The 19,044-nt window shown below is 45.8% G+C and overlaps 1 long non-coding RNA gene across 1 annotated transcript in view; it reads right to left on the bottom strand.

Annotated features, from left to right (window-relative positions):
* Positions 1 to 312: 312 nt before the first annotated feature.
* Positions 313 to 19,044, bottom strand: part of LOC144157962 (uncharacterized) — a 124,944-nt gene continuing 106,212 nt past the window's right edge. The window contains exons 2-3 of the long non-coding RNA XR_013319917.1: positions 16,578 to 16,682; positions 313 to 1,382 (exon numbers count right to left, since the gene is read on the bottom strand). This is a non-coding gene — a long non-coding RNA (uncharacterized LOC144157962). The remainder of the gene's footprint in view (positions 1,383 to 16,577; positions 16,683 to 19,044) is intronic.

The raw sequence follows: 19,044 nt of genomic DNA, 5'->3' as shown, positions 1-19,044 counted from the left end.
CACGCGTAAGGTAAAATAGGCGGCTGACGTAGTGCGCATCGGTGGTTACGGCGGTTGACTGCTGAGGTACCCCAAGTGAGCGGCGAAGTGACCAACTACGGAACCGTACCACTTTGTAAGCGATATAATAAAAACTAACGGAAGACGAGGACGCGGGTTCGATTCCCGGCCGCGACGGCCGCTTTTCCGATTGAGGCGAAAAGCAAGAAACACCCGTGTGTACGAGATTCCGGCGCACGTTAAAAGATCCCCAGGTGGTCAAAATTTATGCGGAGCCCTCCACTACGGCGCGCCTCATCGCCTGCGTTGCGTGGCTTATTTCATCTCGATCCAAGTAATCGTGTACTGTGTCCTCAACCGCTCGATTCTTCTCCGTCGAGAAGCCGTGTCAGGATCATACTCTATTAGTGCAACTTCCCAGGTTCCCAGTGTTCTACGCACGCGCGTCAAAGTAATGTCGGCGTCCTCTAAAAGATTCGGAAGACACCGTTTTCCAACTGAGACTAAACGCAGATCTAACGTGACATGCGGAAATAATTTTTAAATGTCTTTCAAGTATTTCTGGAAGTCAACCATAATGTAGCGTTTTCCAGTAGCAGCAATAAAGTGAGCTACTTAATAAATGCGTCACCTGCCTCACCTGCGTGCTTTAAGCCACGTAAATATAATCAAATTAAAATTTATTCAATTAAAAATCACAACCCACGTGAGCTGCGAAGAAAATAAAGGGGGCAACATTACTGGACAAAAGCAAGAAGGCACTAGAACGGGTCATATCTGTTATTCGACCCACCCCCGGCACACCTTCGAAGGGCTGTCCTTATCTGACGTAGTATCAGCCGAGTGCAATTTTGAATGAAAGTTACAGTACGAGGCGCGTTCTCGAATAGGTAATAGCGGATAATATTCGCGGACTCTGCGGCCATAAAGAGGTTCCTGGAGCTGTATTCCTCCTACCGCTATCTTACGTGACGCCCTAGGAGTGCAGAGGCCATCGGACAGCGGGATGTGATTATAGCGAGGGCCCGAGTGAGCAAACACGCGGAGTAACCCCTTGACGGAGGCGATATCTCTCTCGGAAGGGGCCTTGTCTACCCATTGTCACATCTTGTCGTAGCACACTGTTAACATTATCTGCGCCCTTGAGCCCACGCCAGACCGGTGGTCGCATCCCCCGGTTTTCGAGTGAAGATCTGGCGACTAGAAACTTGGTGCCTGCCAAATCTCTTGCGTGCACTCTTATACTTCTGTCGCTTGCTGAGGAAGTGTAGCGTTGCGCGACCATCTTTGAAGAGGGCCGTTTTCTACCTCTTCAAGTAGTGCTCCTGAAAGCGATGTGGCGGGTCCGGTTCCCATCCACGGTGACTGCTTCTAGATGGAAGCTGGGAAATAATAAAACAAAATTAGAATTCCCGTGTTATGTTGGTGACACCGCAATACCCGCGCATACCGGCCGTACACCGGTAACAACACCGTATAGGTGGTATTCACTGAAAAGTTGAGCTATCAATTTCTTCCCTTGGCAACACCGGAAACGGCCTCGGACGTGGCCGAATCGCCACCGAAATGGCGCGGCTTATGCCACTACGCCCGCACGTTGAAAAAAAAAAAAAGAAAAAGAAAACACCGGCGTGCGTTGTCTGCTCCGTTTCAACCCGATTCTCAACGGTGGTATCAACAGAGATGTTATTAATCGCACTCACATTGGAGTCGAGTCATTACTTTGCGTTCGGTGGAAAAGAGTTAAAAACGTCCAATACACGTCATGTGCTTAGCACGGACAAGCACCACCATCCCGTGGAGCCCGACGTAACCAGTGACGGTGCACTCACATGGTTGCCTGCATTCTTGCCTCACCAGTGAATACAAGCTATACAGCCACAATTATTCGCACAATACTTTTAACGGTTTACTAAGCGTAGAACGGGTTCTTCCGCTGTTTAAAGAAAACGTTAGGTACTGACACTATTGATGATAAAAATCCGTGAAGTACTCCTTTTGCTTTATGCGCGGTAGGTCTGTGTTATCTTTAACAGAATAAGCACCCTCAAATCAAATAATTGTTCCTACTCCGCATACTACTGCGCGCAAAAATGCTTTATGTGACGTATTTCGGATCAGATCATGCACAAAGAAGTCCTGATGTTTGTATATTCTTGCGTGTTTTGTCAATGCGTCTGGCACATCATTCATTTCATAATTTCTGATAATCTCAGACCTGTTAAGCGAATTTTTTCATGCATTACTGCGTCCTTCCGTGCGTATAGGCCCAGTGAAGGACGCAGGAGGCACTGGTGATTACGAAGCGTTTGTATACGACACCCGCCTCCCGCTTTATGCAAGACATCTTCGGCTGCGAATCAAGTTGATGGCATTCTCCGAGGCGTTGCGTGCGATTTGTCTTTGCTCAGAGAATACGTCCGCGCAATAACGATCATCGCGAACAAGCAACGCTAAAAACTGTGCGCTCATTTAATTTTTTTAAAAGCGAAAGCTTTCCTAGCGGGTCCGATGGCGTCCTGTCAAAACACTAACGCATTTTCCCACAGAGCGGTTGGTAGACCTAGAAGCTCTGATCAGATCTCTGGACGCACGGCGCGTGCGTGAAAGCGGGCTTCCATTGCGTCAAAGCGGCTACTTGAAAATCGCGAAAAAGTCGCGAAAAAATCGCGAACACATTACACGCATCGACCGTAAAAAATGTGTGCAATAGTATACCTTTATCTCATAAGCCACGTATCAGTATGCATTTGGACTGTTCGTAGATGCGTTTACTTAGTGCGCGAAAAATCGTCGCATATGGGTCCGTTCATCGTTTGCGGTTTGAGTGTTTGAAGGTTTGGCGATCGATTGGACGACGCACTTTTAGCGAAGGTTTCGAAGCACGTGCTTTTTGACGCAGTTTTGGTGTCAGAAAGCTTTCTCGCTCCTCTCAACTTTCTATAAGAAGGGATGGCAAAGTTTTTTTTTTTTTTTTTTTTCCGCAAGACTGACTGTGGCGCCGAGAAGGGTCGGGAGGTGCACAAGTAACGGCACGTGCCCGGGCAGTATATCCGGTTCTAGCATGGAGGGACCGAATAAGAAGACGGTGAAGGTACAGAACTATGTAAATGAATGAGATAACGAAGCGCGGGGGTAATAAAATGGACACTGCAGGCTCACGGTAGAACAGTTGTTGGAAGTCGTGTGACGTTAGGTTTGTCCTGTAGTGAGTAGCGGTAAGGAGGAGGAGGAGGAGGAGGAGGATGAGGAGGAGGAGCAGTTTACAATGATGATAAGGGTAGAATGATGCAATGCAATAAGGGTAGCACAGAGGAAGCTATAGCTTCAAGGCTGTCGAGGGGACGAAAAGAACATTAGAATGCTGGTGGACGAAAAGCAGAGAGTGGAATATTTCCTAGGACAGTTACCACCTGTAACAGGAAAAAAAAGTATTTTGTGCCTAATAAGCTTTTTGTGCCTCCCCTAAGCAGCGCTAGTATTAAACCAAGAGTGTAAAACATGGTTATATTAGTCCTTTTTGGTGAGATGACATGTCATCACCCCGCTACAAAGGGGAAGCCAACAGCAATCATCAATCATCATCGATGTTTTTTTTATTATGATGATGTTGCTGCTGCTGTTTATGAGAACGACGATAAGGATGACAGTGGTGAGGAGGGGGCGGAATATTCTCGCTCGGATGGCATTCGCATTCACGGTGTGGCGGCGTTTCTGAAGATGTGAATTCGATTTTACAAACCGTGCTAGTTTGAGGAAACTAGACTATCATGCTCATGCCAAAATGTAGTGCCTAAATGATGAATACAAATGAAACGTTTGCTCGCATTTCGCTACGGACGTCTCTCAAATGGTTCTATCTGCGCTTTGGCGAAACTCTTTACCTGTACAGCGTATGGACGGGATAAACATGCAACAAACATAAAAAATATAAAGAAACTGTAGTTTAGAAACTGAATTCTACAAAATTCTTGAAATAAATAGTGTTAAACGACTAGCATTGACTTTAACGTACTCAGCGTGGTTTAGTACAGAGTACGGGGTGTTAACGCATTGCTAAAGTGTATTCCCCTCGAGTCAAAGCTTTCATCTAAGGCGGGTGTAATGCCGACTTTTATGCGGCAAGAGATTGGAAATCATTCATAGTTACCGGTTAATTTTGTTCTGATTGATTGCCGCATGTCAAAGACAAACCTTACTAAAAAAATATTTTTGTGGGTGTATTCCTCTCTAACATCGTGTCGAATATCTTACTTCGAGGTGGAGTATGCTATCCACGGTTGAATGAATGAATAAACTTTTATTGAAACATAGGACTTTTGGGGCCGTTGATGGGTAGGAAAATCACAACAGAGAAGAATGCGAGCTGCTATGTGCCGGAAGCTTTCATTGCTTTTATCTATTTAAAAATAATCAGTATTTATTAAAATTTACTCGGAGAAGTTCAGTATCTTAAAATTATAGCTACTTCGCCCCTTAATGGGTACAAAAGTAGATATCTCCAAACGATGCGCAACTTCCAGCTAGTCCGGTGTGTCTATGATGGTTGAAATGACTTTAGAATGAGCAGGGAGCATTCTACTATGTATTAGATAAGGGTATTTTACTATGGGCTAGAAGTAATAGTTGCTGTTATCTACTGAAAAACAACCAAGAATAGTGACTTAAATTTCGTAGGAAAAATTCTGTATTTCAAAATATTTGCGACTAACCACCATCATCCCCACACAAGACCTCGCAGGAAAGCCAAGAACAAGCACACGTTATTATATTTCCCAAAGACAGGCTAATCACATACAGGGATATAATAAATCACTACAGGTTATCCAGATGCATATATCCCCCGGCCCATCACACTCTTTTCAGGAAAGAGGCAGTCACGTGGCGACGGTTGCAGCAAACACTTTTCCAAGCCCTGTTTCCCTCAACCGCTGCTACCCAGACCTTTACTCAAACCTCTGCACTTTGTGCAACAGCAGAGCCGACCTACACCACATGATATGGTCCCACCATGAGCTCCAAAAAAAAAATACGACCGGCTATAATAACAAATCCGATGTAAACATACTTAAAAGATACACTATTAAGACTGCAGAACAATGGGAGGCTGTTCTGCTCAGCTCCACACCGGAGGCACAACTCACTGCCGTCCGGATGGCTGAAGCCGCCGCGAGGATCCAAGGAATCCTGGCTGACGGATGAGGGAGGGAGACTGTACAAGTCGTCTACCCTTCAGAACCCATCTCGGGCATCAAATAAAGTCATCTCTCTCTCTATTCGCGCCTTCCTGTAGATAATTTTAAGTAGATATCTCCAAACGATGCGCAACTTTCAGCAAGTCCGGTGTGTCTATCGTGGCTGAAATCACGACAGGATAAGAAGGAAACATTCTACTTTGTACTGGAGCATTTTGTTGTGTGCTATAAGCAATTGTTACTGTTATCTATTGAGAAACGACAAAAAATATTTGGTTAAATTTTCTAGGAAAGATCCAAAAACCACAATATAATTGCGACTTCGCCAAGTCCAGGGTGTATATCCATGTATCCGTGGTTTAAATCGCGACCGAATAAGCGGGACACATTCTACTGTGAACTAGAGCATTTTAGAATGTACTTGAAGCGACTTATGCTGTTATATGTCAAGAAAAGAGAAACAAGGAATATTTACTTAAATTTACTAGGAAAGACTCAGTATCTCAGAACCATTGCGACAGTTCGCGCCTTCCTTTAGATGAGAAAGTAGATATCTTCGAACGACGCTCCCCTTTCAGCAAGTACGGTGTGACGTCCGCACTTCGGAAACGTGTCAGCGAATCTCCAAATGACGTCGTCGAGCATTTGCCGAGTCGTCACTTTTCCGTTAGCGGAGCACCGATACTGCACGGGTAGCTCCTAACGAGCCCGGCACCGCAGGCGCTTTTCCCAAGTGCTACTGCGCAACGTAACAGCCCGAGAAGCGACCCAGGCGCGATAAGGATCCGGCAGCAGGCAGCGTGTGCGGCGCCTTCAATGATAGCGTGTCGTGGGAGTTTGGCGTGGGCCCAATTTGGCGCGCATTGCCAGGCCGCACGTGAAGGGGCTTCTGTGACTTTGCGGGGACTCTTTAGGGCCGTTATGCCACGTAGTTACGAGGGCGATCTCGAGGGCTTGCCCGAGCCAACGACGGTCACCTGAGCCTCTCTGTTACATAGAGCCGCGGTTGATAGCCCTTGTAGGTCTCTTTACTTGGCTTTTTTCTGTTTTTCTGTTTCGCATACAGAGAGTTCGGTAGCCTGGCTTTCTGTTTCGTATGTAAGGGTTCTGTAGACGATCTTTCTGTTTCGCACATAGAGATTTCTGCTACTTATACAGTGTGTTGCGACGGTAATTGGAACACTTTAAAATTTTTCCTGAGCGAACTTCACGCTCAAACTTCACGCTCTGAGCGAACTTCACGCTCTGTTCGCGCTCAAACTTCACACGAAGGTCGCATTTTGTGGTCTATTTTGTTTGACACCGGGAGCAACGACGGTACTTACCTGTTTATGCTGAAAATAAATAAAAACGATTTTCGCCTATGGGAAAATGGCGGCTGATTTGGACATGCGAGCCCGAAAACCGGGTTTTCTGATCGTCTGCTAGCTCATTTCTAGGTGCATTTTCTGATCGTCTGCTGCACCATTTGGCTCCGTACGTGAATCCCAAACGTGCGTTTCACCCTGCAGGTGGTTTCGTCAACTTGCGCTGGCTCACACGTCCAAACCAGCCGCCATTTTCCCATAGGCGAAAATCGTTTTTATTTATTTTCAGAATACACAGGTAAGTACCATCGTTGTTCCCGGTATCAAACAAAATAGACCACAAAATTCGACCTTCGTGGCAAGTTTGAGCGCTAACTGAGCGGCGGTTCCGCCAGGAAAAATTGTTAAAGTGTTCCAATTATCGTCGCAACACCCTGTATTTCCGTTTCGTATGGAAGTATTCGGTAGATGACGGGAAGTTTAAATGACTTGCCACCCGCCGCGGTGGCTCAGTGGCTACGGCGTTCTGCTGCTGAGAACGAGGACGCGGGTTGTATTCCCGCTCGCGGCAGCCGCTTTTTTGATGGAGGTGAACAGCGAAAACGCCCGTGTGTTCAAGATGTCGGCGCACGTTAAAAATGCCGAAGTGGTCAAAATTAATCCGGAGCCCTCCACTACGGCGCGCCTCACCGCCAGAGTTGCATCGGCGCGTTAAACCCTACAACCAATCAATCAATCAATTAAATCACTTCTTCTCGTGGCTTGCTGTTACGCTTAGTGGTATTGCTTTGCACAGCTCGCGTATTTTCTTGCACCCTTTCTTCTAAAAAATAAAAATTGGGATTATAGTGACCGAAATAATGATTTTGATCAACTCCTCGGGTTGGTTCAAGTCATGAATGTGAACTCCCCCTTAACAAACAGCGCACACATGCACATGAAAGAATGTGAAGGTATGACACATAGCATCCGCCGCCGTGGCTCAGTTTAAAAAAAAACAAGCGCCCTGGCTGAGTGGCTAAGGCGTTGTGCTGCTGAGCCGAAGGACACGGGTTCGATTCCCGGTCGCGGTGGCCGCTTTTCTGACGGAGGCGAACAGCGAAAACGCCCGTGTGTTCAGGATGTCGGCGCACGTTAAAAATGTCCAAGTGGTCAAAATTAATCCGGAGCCCTCCTCTACGGCGCGCCTCATCGCCTGTGTAGCGTCGACGCGTTAAACCCCATAATCAATCAATGACACATAGCACTATGACTCCGTCTTCCACAACCTTAGTGTTAGTTTTGTAGGATTTATCTTTCGACTACCAGATACTGCTAGCTTGAGAGAAGTTGAAATGATTTTTCTCGTATTTCGGGTTTTTGCGAGGTGTTTACGTTCTTTTTACCGGCAATGAGGAGGTGCTGTTGTAAAGGTTAAAATTGTTTCAGCAGATGTCATAAGGTCACGATGATTGATTATAGTCAGTTAAGAAAGCCAAACTTATTGAGTTTCCTAGCCGTCCCACTTCGAGATTGAGTTGTTTGAAGAAACACAACATTCGAGTCGGTGCAAATCATTTATTAGAGAGTTCGAAACGAGCAAATTTATTTTTCTGTCCGAAGCAATAATTTCTACATCATGTGAAGTTACGTCAAAAAACGTTTACCAACCCTAAACAATCACGTAACAGAACAAAATAAAAAAGTATTCTCTTCAATAAGAGCTGGTGCTATATGCAACAATATATATTTTTACAAAATGGTCTTACCGCAGATGTGCAACGTTAAACTTGGCATTCTATTTTTAGCAAGAATAGGTAATCAGGAATAAAGCTTTAATATTCCTGCCACTGGAAAGGAATGTAAGCATACAGGTCATTTTTTTTTAAATAAACGGGTTCCGCAATGTTTTGGGAACCTGTAGTTTGTTACACTTTTCTTCCTACGTGCTGGCACTTGTAGACACTAAACTTTTTTTCCACCCTTCTATAAGGTTGTAAATACCTTGCCTCACGGAAAGAAGCCTTTAAGGGTAGTTTGGCTGATAAATGGTATCTGCTGAAAAATGATTATGAGGGAAAACTTAAAGGAGTACTGACACGAAATTTCAAAGCTCAGATAAACAATGTAAAAAGCTTTGTTTGTATATGGAGATACCCCGTCGGAAGTTTAAACCATAACGGTTGAGTAGAAGATATTTTAAATCCACTTTAATCCTTGCGCGCACGAGAAAGCTCATCCGCGCCATCGAGCAAGCTCATGATGTCACATGCGCCTCGACTCAAACGGCCGACGTCAGGGCTCCCGTGGCGTATCTAGGCAGCCGCGGGGCTGTTGGAGCGCGCTTTTCCGCCTTGTGCATCACCTCACAGTTTTTGGGACTGACGTCGCGTGCGCCTACGGACGATCGGGCTGTTCTGGCGCGCGCGCGAGCGCGTCCAGACCGGCATTGGCTGTGGTTCGACGAGAACAGTGACGTCAAATCCGCCTTCCCGTCATGGCGGCTGCCTCGGTGTTCGCTTCACCGAAACCGAAACTGACACAAATAAACAGAGCTGTAGGTAATTATTTATGCTACGTTCGACAATATAACGTGCCGGTTTATGACTAGTGGGCTCTAGGCATCTATAGCCGCGAAAGGAAACGTAACACAAAAAAATTCCCCGCATTTCCCCGAGGGGAAGAATGTGAAAGTGCGAATGCACGAGTTGAATTTGCGCGGTTCGGTAATGTTCGCGAAAGAGAGATCACACACACACACACACAACTACAAAGAAAGAAAGATGCATTTATTCACAGACACCTATTTGTGTTGTCGTTGTACTTGATTGCTAGAGCGGATCTCAGCTTTGAAATTTCGTGTCAGTACTCCTTTAAGCAGGTGCATTAGCCCTTCTCACGCCCGATTCTTGGTCAATCCCCCACGTGGGTATGTGCCATGTCAGCGGCCAGGCAGCGCGCGCCCATCTCCCCCCGTTGCCAAGGAAGACGAGGAGATTCCTGGCCAATCCCTCACGTCACGTGGGTATGTGCCATGTCAGCGGCCAGGCTGCGCGCGCCCATCTCCACGTGCGCGGACATCGCCGGTGGACGCAGGTTCAGGGTCGCTTAAGAAGTGCATTGCACTTAAAAAATTACACCACCTTCCCGTAGGGCAACCCTGAGTAGTATGCGAAGCAGCCATGGGGTCGACTGAAGTTCCCATTAGTTTTCAGTTCGTCGTTTCCGTTGACGCTCAGCTTCGCGTGCCTTTGCTGTATCAGTAGCTTCTTCACGTAGTTTGAATGAGTGAAGGACATGAGGCGCGTTCGTAGCACATGCTCCCGTCTCGATTTGTAGCGCAGTGGGAAGAGCGCCACGTACCTCCCGTTGCGGCCAGAGAGTCGTGGGATTGAAACCGGGCGCCGCTTAACTATTTTTTTTATAGTGGACTGCGCTGACGTCAGCCCAAACGCTGACGGGGCTGAAGAGACGCGCATGCGCAGTAGAGTGCGGACGGCGGGCGACAAGGGAGGGAGGGACACAGCCCCGAGCATGAGATGCTTCGCATCTAAAAATTTCGTGTCAGCACTCCTTAAAAGGTGCCTGAACACAAAATACAAGTTTGATTCATTGAAAATGAATCATACTTGCATTTTGTCTTCAATATTTTTGTCTTCCATAAACTGCTTTGTTCCGATATGTTATCGGGTCAAGGTTTTACAATGTCTCCAATTTTATCGCAAACTTCAAGCAAATGGTGGAGGTATTCAGGCAAGCCCTGTGTGAAGCAGTGACGTCACAGAATCTTGTTGATGTCACAGAATCTATGACGTCACATAATCTGGTTTGTGTGGTTGGCGGCCGCCAATTTAATTAAGCCACCGCCAAACAACATGATTTGGGCGATTGTGGTAAGATCTCTAGTCTCGTTTGATCGGATTACGTGAATGCCAACGTGCAGCTAACGCACTGATGAGCGAGTTTCTTGTGCAGGCAATTCTACATCCCTTCTGCCCGTATTACGTCAGTGTAGCGCGAAATTTGAAAGTGTAAATCGATATTTGTTGCGTTTTCTAGTCAAAAAATGTGTTTGATGACTGGAATGGAGCTTAGTGAGTTGCCAAAGGCTAAGTTAAGGCTAAGTTCTTTTTTTTTCTATTAGAACGAAGTTGTATTTTGTCTTCGTAGTGGCCTCTTTAAAGGGACCCTGCAACACTTGTCATCGACTACTAGTAATGTGTTTTGGGATAAAGTCTATTGTCCCAGAAATCTCCTCCCGCAAGAATTATGAAAATCCGTTCACAATTAACGAAACTACGCGCGATGAGAAATCGCGCATAATCGTTCCCTCTCAACTCGACCGCGGAACGCGACGAAAGCTGCGCGCTCTCTCCCGGAGAGGGGGGCGGCTCGCGACGTTCTCTTCTGCGGCCTTCGATATATCACATGCCGGGTAGTTTTCTCCTTTTCTCCGCAACGCGGAGGGGCCTATTTCCGGTCTGGTGCCACAAAAAAGCAGGCATCGGTGCCTGCTCGCAAGTGCGCGCTCGGGCTGGTAGGGCGTTTTTGAAGCAATAAACGTTTGTAGTCGAGTGGTCCCGTGGAAAAGTATTGAGCTCATCACTCAAATTCCGCGCGCACTCAAAACACAAAAGAAACGGCAAAACTGTGCCTACAGGTTCAGGCATAGAAGAGGTTCGTACACAGCGATGACGACGACGGAAATGGGAGAATCTAGCCGCGAAGTTGACCAGTGACAGCCGATCGGGCAGCCATGGCCTATGTGACGTCCCTTAGGCCATGCATAATGAGGACAACTGAAGAGAGAGCGGTTGGTTTTTCCGCGTCTTTCACATCGATTTGCGCGCTCACCGCTTCACGTGCACGTGTAATATTTGGCTCAGGTATTCCTGGCATTGTAATCTAAACGTCGCGCAGGTTTACTTGCACTGCTCAAAGAGTGTTGCAGGGTCCCTTTAAGGTTGGAAAAACCTTTTTCTGAAGAGAATAAGCGTTATGTTGCCACGTGGCAAGGATACGAATACTTACAGCTATTTACAAGTGAGAATAAGCTGGGAAGCGTTGGGGTAAGCAGAAGCGTGAGTCCGGAGCCGAGCATCGTCGTCCTCGTCCTCATCCACCAACGGCACAGCGCCGATGGCATGTTTGTTTCTCACAGGGATTGCCTCGTCACATGACCCCCGGCGGAATAGGCACCGTCTCGGTGCTTGCTAAAGGATCGAGAACCGGTCGGGGGTAGCTGGTAAGGTTTGAGACGGGCGACGTGGACAATACTGGTAGGCGAACAGTAGAGGACGAGGCCTTAGGACAGTCGGTAGGAACAACCTCACACGTCACATTATTATTATTGTTATTATTATTATATAAATATTATTATTATTATTACTACTACTACTAGTAGTAGTAGTAGTAGTAGTAGTAGTAGTAGTAGTAGTAGTAGTAGTAGTAGTAGTAGTAATCCCTGTGCACCAGTACTAGTAAAGCCTTTTTATTCGGCCGGAACTAGAAGCCGAGCAATCCCAGCGTAATCTCTACAGTAATCCTTATGCGTCCTGTGACTGTAATTATCTGCGTCCTTTCGTTTGTAAGTGTAGCAGCACTTTGACCTCACTGTTTTTTAACACTGCAAATAGATAGATATATAGATTGATTGATTGATTGATTGATTGATTGATTGATTGATTGATTGATTGATTGATTGATTGATTGATTGATTGATTGATTGATTGATTGATATCAAGAATTGTTTTCCTTTAAGCCTTTATACTTACGTCTTTCTTGAACCTTGCAGCTACGTACGAAGTTCGAGAGCTTTATGATACATTCGTTATGTCACGTGACGGCTGTGAGCGTAACTGCGCAGAAACCACCTGCCATTGTGATATAAACAAACAGCCAGGAAATTTCCAGGAAGTGGCGCACGCTCCGATAAAGAATACAACACCGGCGCCGAGATAAGACGTCGTTCCGGGTAGCACCATTGTATTATTACGGCATCTCGCGGTATATAGCCTTTCATGGCCAGCAAGGTTAATTTTTCTGTATGCAGTCGTGTCCACAATGTGCCCCTATTATGGGTTGCGTAGACGGACGGCGCCATACGATGACTCCTACGTTACTGTCTCCGTACGCTGCTACGCTATCACCGCAGCGATTGTATTTCTGAAACAAAGTCATACAGGCTGTTGCCGCCAGCGTTCTGGCGATTGCGACCGGCCGGAGTGCATACGAGCACCGCCCTGCGCTCGATCAGAGTCTCCTAAGCTTGTCTAATACCCGAGCGACACGAGCGTTTCGAAGGCCTTTGAGTCGAATGTCGTTTGACTCAAATGGCACCTTTGAGCTGCTACACGACGTTTTTTAAAGGCCTTTGGTTGAAATGATTGATTGTAGGGTTAAATGCGCCGACGCAGCGCAGGCGATGAGGCACGCCGTAGTAGAGGGCTCCGCAGTAATTTTGACCACCTGGGGATCTTTACCGTGCGCCGAAATCTCGTACACACGGGCGTTTTCGCTTTTCGCCTGCATAAGAAAAGCGGCCATCGCGGCCGGGAATCGAACCCGTGTCCTCGTGCTGAGCAGCGCAACGCCTTAGCCACTGAGTCACCGCCACGGGGCCTTTGATTGAAATGCCTTTTGAGTCAAAGGAGCGCCACCAACCGTACTCTAGGGCGCAGTTTTCGCATGCCGTAATTACAAAGCAATTATTTACGAGTAAAACTTGGTGTTGAAAGTACGCAATCTTCATAATTTTTCAGTTGTATTTGTTTTCTGTCACTCGCCCTAGAATTGCAAGGTAACTTGGTTCTCTCAACACCGGCAGTGCGAAAAAAAAAGAATTGGTTGCTAGTGCATGTTTGTGCGCGCTTGTAGATGATCAATATTATCACAAATTAATTGTCATTGGTCCATTTTAACTCTAAAATTTATTTTTTGTCATGAGCTAAACAAGGTAGCAGTAGCGACACCAAAACATGGCAAGCGTGCTCGGGAACTTTCAACTGCCTATGAGAATTGTCGTGTAGATCGGCGAAACTCCTTTCAGTTCGAATGGCATTTGAAATTTTGAAGGCCATTCGACTCAAATGTCCTTTCAAACGCCCGTGTAGCACAGGTTTAGCTTCCAAGACAGAGGATTTTACGACGTGGAGTTGCAGTTTGGCAATGTATACATCAACCACTATGAGAGTTATCAGGGCGTATAATAATGGCTCAAAATTACGTACGTCTGTTTTTTATTCGCTGACTGAGGGGATACATGCTTCACGCATGCGCTTGCCGCGTTGTAAGATGAAGTGCTTATGCACCCAGATTACCCTGTAACGACGCGCTTTATCTAAGACTGCGGTAATTGCCGCGGTCTGAGCGTTACGTCAGATAATTTCAGCAGTAACTTTTGGACCACGACAACTTTATAGCTGTGAATGTGCCGTAAACTAACATTTATTTTACCGCAGATTCTTGCGAGTTTAAAGTGCAAAAGGGTGCGTTTGACCGTATAGTTTTGTGTGCTCGGGAGCTTACACTAACAACTATACTGGGTGCAGAAATGTTCCGCTCTGCGAGTTATTCTGGGCATAAAGAACGAAATGTAGTGTTTGAAGATCCAGTTGCTATAAGCACTGTTTCCACTTTAAACCACGCATTACACCTGTTTGTATCGCCACCCTGGTTCCACTGGACCGAAATGTAGACAGTAGTTCATTAATTATTACCTTATAAACAAGCAACTCGGCCAAAAAGGTGGGACATCATCATAACAGCCGGGAATGATTTTTTATACTTTGAGGAATCATAACATGTGCGGCAAAGTGCGGAGTTAGGCCATCTTGCAAGTGAATTTGTGACGACAAGAATTGTGAACATAAAAAACATTTTCTGTCTAAACTCTTCCGCTTATCTTTTCCACGTACTCCATTTCGCTGCGTCGCTATATAACAGCTCGTTAAATACCTCAAAACTCATTGGGATGGCAGCATTTCCTCCCTAAAACTGGGCCAACGCCATTGAAAGACAACGCAAAGCACTTCTGAAAATCTTCGCCGGGAGTTTTCGATGCCACCGTCGTACGAAAACTTTGCAATTCCTTCTTAACGAAAGCTGAGAGAGGCGCGAAAGCTATCTGATATCAAAACTGTCAACGGCACGTCAAACCCTTTTCCAAACGTGCGTCCAAACTTCGCTGACAAGGCGTCCAATCGATCGTCAAAGACACGATCTCAAACGAACGAACCCATGCGACGATTTTTAGCGCACTGAGTAAACGCATCCACAAGCCATCTAAATGTATACCGATACGTGTTTTATGAGATAAAAGTGTACGATTGTGCTACTTTTCATTTTGTTACAGCGTTTTCATTAACGATTTTCTTTTCAAATGTATTTTATGTACGGACTCTGCTGGCAGCATTCTCTTTTTTTTTTCTTGCCCTTTTTTTTAACGTTTCATGTTTGTCTTCTTCGTGCTGTAAGCCTAATGTGTGATATTCACCACTCATCAACGTAGTCACCCCCAATCTGGTGTAGCAAGCCTTGTCTCTAGCAGCGCTGACCTCACCAGTTCACATTAAAGAGTATTCTCTCTCTCTCTCTCTCTCTCTCTCTCTCTCTCTCTCTCTCTCTCTCTCTCTCTCTCTCTCTCTCTCTCTCTCTCTCTCTCTCTCTCTCTCTCTCTCTCTCTCTCTCTCTCTCTCCTTCTTCTTCACGATCGATGCGTGTATTGTCTTATCTAGAAGCATTCCTACCTCGCGATTTTCAAGTAACCCTTTCGCCACAATGGAAGCCCGGTTTCACGCATGCGCCGTATGTCCAGAGGGTCTTATCAGAGCTTCTCGGTCTACCAACCAGTGTGTGGGGAAATGCATTAGTTTTTGAGAGGACGCCATCGGCCCCACTAACAAAGCTTTCGCTTTAAAAACCCAAACAGCGGCCCCGGAGTGGGAATACAGTACGTTGTAAGATGCGTCATAGGGAAATAGACAGTTTAGTGAGAGATATGGATGGCTATGTCCCACAACAACCTGTCGCTGCATTCCTTCCTAGCGAGACAGTGCGGACGTCCCCGTACCTATTCGTCTCTCTCTCCTTTCCGGAGAACGAAATGAATTTGCTTACGTCTGAAATAAACGATTATTGGCTATAGCTTCGTTTAATGTACTCTCCAAATAGTTTGCACACATCAAAACAGTATGAATGACAAAATCGGGCAGCTAAAAAGAAATATTTATTTATTTTTTTGAAATACTGCCAGTCTTTTTTCAGACCAGGGCAGGTGGACATACATAAACAGACATAGACAATAACAGTAGAACAGGTGGGTATACATGAATAAACACGGATAATGACAGTAAGGATACTCGGTAGGTAACTTAACAGTGGTGAATAAACATTCTTTAAGCTGAATGAATGAATGAATGAATGAATGAATGAATGAATGAATGAATGAATGAATGAATGAATGAATGAATGAATTAGGAGGCTGGCGGCCGCGGCCTGGAAGGGAATAATCTATAGTAAGGTTGCACCGTGTTAGAGTTCAAAGAGACAGAATTGAAAGCCTAAAAGAAATGAACGAAACGTTTTAGAAATTTCGGTGTTTAAAGAGACACTTGAAAGTCTAAAAGTAATAAAAAAAGAGTTTCAGAAAGTTCACACCGTGTTGAAGTTCAGTGAGGCATTGGATGGTCTAAAATAAATAGTTTTACAGAGAGGTCGCACCGTGTTAGAGTTCAATGAGGCCCTTGAAAGTCTAAAAGTAACTAATAAGCGTTTCAGAAAGGCCACACCGTGTTAAAGTCCAATGAGACATTTGAAGGAACGTTGAAGGAGAATGCGGATAACTTGTACTTACAACAGCTACAGCTTGCCAGCGCAGAAAGGTCGTTCTGGGAAGCCAAATAAACATAACAAAATGAAAGCGCTAGGTTCGCTCAATAAAACAAAAGAAAAGAGGTTGGCGCAACAAAGTTATTGTGAAGGTTATCCTGCACCGGTGGCAACCAGACCCGCAGCCGCTTATCAGAGGAAGGGCCGACCGTGACCCAGAGATGACAGAAAACGAGAGCGAAGAGCGGATAAGATAAGGCCACCTCACCGAAAGCGAGTTTCCATGCTGGGCGTGATATCAACGGATCCTGGCGTGCTTGTGTCACGCGGTGCTTGATGAAAGAGCAGGCAGTCGTCTTCTGTATCGGCTTACCTATGAGAATAATAGGAGGAAGGTGTGCTTGCAACACAGTACCTTTCTTATCGTTCACACGTCGTCATATTGGGTATACGGCATTTCCTGAGCATATATTTGTTTCCCGGTTGGTCACGGGGCCACTTGTCGGTTGTGAAGGGGCGTGACAAAATATGCTGCAGAGGAGAATTGTTATGCTGAATTTACTAAAGCAGAATTGTCACTAGCGGTTTGTGACCAAAGGTAATAATCTGTCAGTTCAGTTGTGTTTTTTTTAATGTTTCTGTGGGTGCGTCCGCGTGCCCATTTGTGTGGGAGCGCAAATGGGTGAGTGAGTGAGTGAGTGAGTGAGTGAGTGAGTGAGTGAGTGAGTGAGTGAGTGAGTGAGTGAGTGAGTGAGTCAGTCAGTCAGTCAGTCAGTCAGTCAGTCAGTGAGTGAGTGAGTGAGTGAGTGAGTGGGTGAGTGAGTGGGTGAGTGAGTGAGTGAGTGAGTGAGTGAGTGAGGGAGGGAGGGAGGGAGGGAGGGAGGGAGGGAGGGAGGGAGGGAGGGAGGGAGGGAGTGAGTGAGTGAGTGAGTGAGTGAGTGAGTGAGCGAGCGAGCGAGCGAGCGAGTCAGTCAGTCAGTCAGTCAGTCAGTCAGTCAGTCAGTCAGTCAGTGAGTGAGTGAGTGAGTGAGTGAGTGAGTCAGTCAGTCAGTCAGTCAGTCAGTCAGTCAGTCAGTCAGTCAGTGAGTGAGTGAGTGAGTGAGTGAGTGAGTGAGTGAGTGAGTGAGTGAGGGAGGGAGGGAGGGAGGGAGGGAGGGAGGGAGGGAGGGAGGGAGGGAGGGAGTGAGTGAGTGAGTGAGTGAGTGAGTGAGTGAGTCAGTCAGTCAGTCAGTCAGTCAGTCAGTCAGTCAGTCAGTCAGTCAGTCAGTGAGTGAGTGAGTGAGTGAGTGAGTGAGTGAGTGAGTGAGTGAGTGAGTGAGTGAGTGAGTGAGTGAGTGAGTGAGTGTGGCGAGCACCTGTAAACCATACATGGAAACGATAAACGTATAATACTTGCGCGAAAGACAAAAAATAGGCAGATAAATCATATAACAGTTGCGACTCACAACTTTTCATTGACCAGCTAGTATTTGCCAGAAATCGAACATGTCTCCTGTTTACTTACATAACAAGCACCGAGTTTTGAGTAACTATTGGCGGTATAGCATTTGAAAGAAAAAAAGTTTTATAAATGATATGTAGTAGTTAGTAAATACGTGTGGTACTGTGCAGGTGAACATACAAATGAATAAAGAACGGAAATTATAATGAAGAAAGTTACATGGCAGGCACTCATAGGAAAGAAGTGTAAAATTATATTACGGGTATTTGTGGGGACATAAAATAAGTGTTGTGGGGATATAAATGTGTTGTTTTGAAATGACCGTTCTCTACAGACCTTCGAATGGAAACAATGATTGTGCAAGAGAAATCTTACTGAAAATTTTGCTGTGAATTTGGCGGCAAAAACTATTATTCTCGTACTGCGACTGTGTTACGCTGTTGCTGTTCTCGCCGTATGTGTTATGATTTTCCGCACCGTAATTACGTTTTTTTTTTTTTTTTCGTGTGTGGTATACCCATGACAGCGCGTTCGGGGGATGCTCCGTGTTACATTCTTGCATACCTTATCTTTGTGCGAATATGGAGGGCTGTATTACGCCCTTGTGATAACATGTACTAATTTCAACACTTGCAGTAACTTCAGCCGAGTGTTCTCAAATGTTGCCACAGAAATCAAACCTGCTTTGTTACCTGCTGTCAAAGTTACCTGTTTTGAAATACTCTTCCGGACGGGCTCAGCTTTTTATTAAAAACAACTTCTTACAGATATCTATTATACGTAGTTCGAAATGTGGGACAAGCTTTTCATTCGCAGTCTCTTCATATTAAAAGCCTTCCGCTTGCTCCTATTGCCAAGCTCTCTAATTTAGTACTGCTTGACTCGTCAACCTGGTGTCTCGGCTGGCAAGGTTTTTGTCTTTAGGTCTTCTTTCCTCTTTAAAAAAAGTGTTTTATGAATTAAATTGAATTGAATTAACAATTACATTGTTCTTCGATTTAGTTCCCTACTTTTGTTCCACTTCAACTGTCTGTACTTTCCGGGTGCAGCCAGTTTCAGTAAAAGGCGTTGCTAAAGACATGCGTGTCGCGCAGTGTATACAAGTTCTCATCCCTACGACATCTCCCCCAGCACGTCGTCAGCCTACACACCACAGGACTGCGGTAAAATGCAGAACCGTGAGTGCGCGCCACGCCGCACTCAAAGAGCAACAACCTTGCACACCGCACGCTCGCGACAGAATTACTGGGTTCCGCTGGCTTATTGGCCGTTCGGCCGAGTTATCGCCGTACCT

The sequence above is a fragment of the Haemaphysalis longicornis genome, unplaced genomic scaffold (genome assembly GCF_048455015.1).
Source record: "Haemaphysalis longicornis isolate Haplotype H1 unplaced genomic scaffold, Haemaphysalis longicornis Haplotype H1 scaffold_10, whole genome shotgun sequence".
In the NCBI taxonomy this organism is placed as follows: domain Eukaryota; kingdom Metazoa; phylum Arthropoda; class Arachnida; order Ixodida; family Ixodidae; genus Haemaphysalis; species Haemaphysalis longicornis.
Note: the sequence above shows the minus strand (reverse complement) of the source record. Positions and strands in the feature narration are given on the sequence as shown.